Below are 4,331 nucleotides of genomic sequence, written 5' to 3'. Positions count from 1 at the left end.
AGTGGTTAAACATTGGAACAGGCTGCCCCGGGAAGGGGTTTAGTCACCATCCCTGGAAGTATTTAAAAAACATGTAGATGTGGTGCTTAGGGACATAGTTTAGTGGTGGACTTGGCAGTGCTAGGGTAATGCTTGGACTTGATCTTAAGGGTCTTTTCCAACTAAATGATTCTATGATTCTATGAATATGCTCCTTATACCAAAAAAGAGAGCTCTCCCTTCTATCAACTCTGATCAGGGAAATTTTGGCTGTACCTTGTAGTCCACCTTCTAACTTTTTATATGATATTTATATATTATCTATATATACTTGGAAATATGGAAGTCAAACTTATAAGAATCATAAGTAGACTTTATACTTGAATTAATTAAATACCTCTGAATTGTCCTTGGTTCTCTTTTTAAGTCATGAAGCAGTCCTAGTTTCAAGTTTGTCTCCATAGCAGCAAATGAAGGAATTTCTGTGAGATCCCTGTGTCCAGTCCCCTAGTGCAGCCGCCAGCTATGTCATACAGTCTGTTACATACCCAGCTCAAGCATCATCATCATCAGGCATTTTCTGGCCCCAGGACTTTTACTGAAAACTGTTCCAGAAACCCTGATGATTATAAAACTCTTCTTAATTTCCAGTCCAGGTATCATAACTCTGCTTTAATAATTGTGGCATCCTTTCACTTTACAGAAAAAGTGGCATCTCTGTTAAAATATTTTTACTTGTATACTTCAAATTCATCAAAGAGATAAAAAATTAAGCCCTTTCAGAGAGGTCTTGCTCATACACTTAAAGGGATGGTCAATGTTAATAATAAGAACATTTAATTGGTCTTGGAAAATGAAATTCATGTTCTATAGGCCAGTTGTATGACCAAGATAAAAAGGGGCTCTAACTTGCCACATCTTTGTAGGTTGACGGGCTAATTTGGTAGCAAGCTAGTAGACTTATTACCTGCTTTAAAACTCCACAGAAAAGGTCCAAAAGAATATTACAGTCCATACCACTTCTTATTAGCTGTGTATTTTTGTAAAAATGTTATCAAACATTTAAAATCCATTTTCTGAAGCAAAAGTCCAAAGTCAAATTTCCTTCACAAAAGCTGAATTTCACATAACTTGAGTTTAAGTGTCTTTGAGGATCAGGGATCAAATTTTAAAGGCCAAAGCCACAACAGTGCCTAAATATATTTTAGAATTGGGCATCAGGTGCTTCAAATATTTTGCCCGGTAATGCCATGAAGGATGATAGTACTGTATGACTAGTGTCATGATGTTTAAAAAGCTTATGATTTGTCTTTTAATATTCACACACACACACATAGTCCCATCAAAGCTTTTGTGTATATCAAAGCATTTGGTTTTAAACATGGGCCGATGCTGTTTGTAAAAGATTACAATCTGACATCCACTTATCCAGGCTTTATTTAACTCTCAGGGAAAATTCAGATTATTTGCAGTCTCCTTAAAAGCATTATACAAATGCGCATAAAGCTCTCCTTAGTCATTTACAAAATTCTGTCACCATAAAAAAGAAAGTTTTCATTTGGTATAGAATATGTTTAACAGTGTCAATTAATGCTGTAATAATAGTAAATTATTTTACTTCACCACTGAAAAGTGACCATATAGATACTAAAATAAAATACCAAACTTTTTTGATTAGAAGTTTTCATACTATTAAAACAGCAAAGAATTAAAACAGTTTGTTTTCATGCCTTTTAGTATTGTTTTTGTAGAAAATCATTACATGCACTCAATTCATTTTTAACCTAAGATTTTTAAATTCCATGGTTGGATTAGTCAGGTACATAGCTGAGTTGATTAGCTTGCTAACTACATGTGATAATTTTAACTATAGAAAAATTCATCACAGGACAATTTTTAGGATACACGGTATTTAGTTATTTATTTGCAGAGGCACCTTCAAATATGAGTCAATAATGGCACTGAGGCACAAGAAGAGCAGAAATAGAGGGATGTTCAGATCTTAACAGTAAAAATAAGTGCAAACATAAAATATTCTACATGCAGAGAAACAGAAAATGTTGGGTGTCTTTGATAGACGATGTCTAGGAAGGGGTACAGTAATGGTATACAAAACAATGAAGGACACAAAGATTCACAACTTTTATCCAACCCAGTTTTAAACTCAAGCAGAAGGACTCATCTCATTATATGGTTGGAGTTTTAAGGTAATAAAAATATTTGTTTATATCATAACTAATAAGCCTCTCTAGAGGCCTGTATAGAGGTTAAACAGCCTCTATACTGGAAGTTAACACAGATCAAGGACTTCCTGGCAACTAAAAAACGTCAGCTGCTTGATGGATAAGAGACCACCTATTTTTTATTTTTAATTGTAGGATAGGCTTTGGACTGCTCTACAAAGGCAAACTGATTCACAGAAGGCTAAGAACAGAATTTGTTATGAGCCAGCAACAATACACTAACTCCCTGGATAAAGTAAGACGTTGCTTAATCTTTTTGTATCATAGTATCATCTAAGAGTGATGTATTAATAAAGCAGCCTGCTTAACCATTCTACTGTAGCTTACTCCGCATTAATTTCCCTGTGTAAACAAGTCCTGGAATTCACAGGGAGAAAAAAATTATAAAGAGAATAAAAATCTCTTATAGTGCAGGATTTACATTTATCAGATGTTGGTGATTATGAAAGTTATGAAACTGTACTTGGCAAATGATAAATTGGGTACAGTTTGGTGGTCTTTATATTCTTCAAGCTAGCCTTGTCCTAGAAGCATAAATATTAATAGGCCACTACCCTTTCCCTGATGCTACTGGCATCTACACAAATGCTCTATTTTCTCCAGTCCTTCTCAAGATATGGCATTACTCTATATTTTCTCCTGATAAGTGTCCTAGAATTGTTAACCTGTAACTTAGCTTGGATTCTACCAGTGCTGCATTTCACTTTTTCAAGGAACTAACGTGAGTTCCTGTAAAACAATATGAACCTGTTATGCATGATTCTGTTTTCATTCTAATTGTAAGATGGGCTGATCAGGCAAAACTAATGGAATGCAGCCAAATTCCTAATATTGCTTACAAATGTAAAGAATAACAATGACTTTAGCAACCTCTGTTCATTAAAGGTTTGAGGATGGTTCCTTTAAATGTATGTTAACATTGCTTTCCAATTTACTAGAAAGAGGAAACTTACGCTGACAAGGAGACAGTATGATGGGGGTGGAAAATATACATGATCCAATCAGTGAAGTCAGAGGTAGGAGGAACAGCTGCTTCTTAAGTAATGACATATAAGTAATATTAGTCCCATTGGTTTAATTACATTGTAACCCTAAACAACAAACATCTGTTTTCCATGTTTTCTTCCCAAAGGCCCTGACATTTCCAACATAACCAAACCTTCTTATAGTTTTCATGATAAAATAGTTTGAAGCAGTCAATAGTAGGAACGTTATTTGTATTAAAAAAAACCCCACACCCAAAACCAAAACCAAGATCCACAGGAAAAACATATCACAGTTGTTCTCATAGTTTTCTTGCCTCCTATATCCTATTTGATTGTACGCTACAAAATGCAGAGATGAAGTATGGGGGAAATAGTAGATTAAGATGTCAGTATTTTTTTCTCCTTTTCTCCTGTCCTCATGCATGTTTGCTAAGAACACATACCTGTGATCTATGAGACATACTTAACTTTCAGATCAATTCTGTTTCCAATATAAAAATAACTGGTGAATCACTGTGCAGATCTCAAGCATGTTTTTAAATTCTGTTGTGTTTTCCTTTCCCTCTTTGGTGCATCTGCAAGAACAATCCATTTTTAGGTCTTGTATACTTGGGGTATGATGAACTGCTGTGATAAAGGGTGAGGGAATCTGCATAAGTCCATGTGCCATACAGGAGGTCTGAGTGAATCACAGAAAAAGTGAAAAAATCCTACAGGGCAAAGACTTGTTTTATAGTAAAATTCAATGTCCTGAAAAATTGTGTTTGCAAGTAGATGCTTCTAGATATCAAGTGACGGGTCCCTAGAAATACCTAAAATGAGACAGCTAGGTAGGAATGTGTCCTGGTTTCAGCTGGGATAGAGTTAATTTTCTTCCTAGTAGCTGGCACAGTGCTGTGTTTTGGATTTAGGATGAGAATAATGTTGATAACACACCGATGGTTTAGTTGTTGCTGAGCAGTGCTTACACTAGTCCAGGACTTTTCAGCTTCCCCCGCCCTGCCAGCGAGAAGCTGGGAGGGGGCACAGCCAGGACAGCTGACCCAAACTGGCCAAAGGGACATTCCATACCATGTGACGTCATGCTCAGTACATAAACTGGGGGGAGTTGGCCAGTGAGTGA

The sequence above is a fragment of the Aptenodytes forsteri genome, unplaced genomic scaffold, assembly GCF_000699145.1.
Source record: "Aptenodytes forsteri isolate BGI_AS27 unplaced genomic scaffold, ASM69914v1 Scaffold8, whole genome shotgun sequence".
NCBI lineage: Eukaryota > Metazoa > Chordata > Aves > Sphenisciformes > Spheniscidae > Aptenodytes > Aptenodytes forsteri.
Note: the sequence above shows the minus strand (reverse complement) of the source record.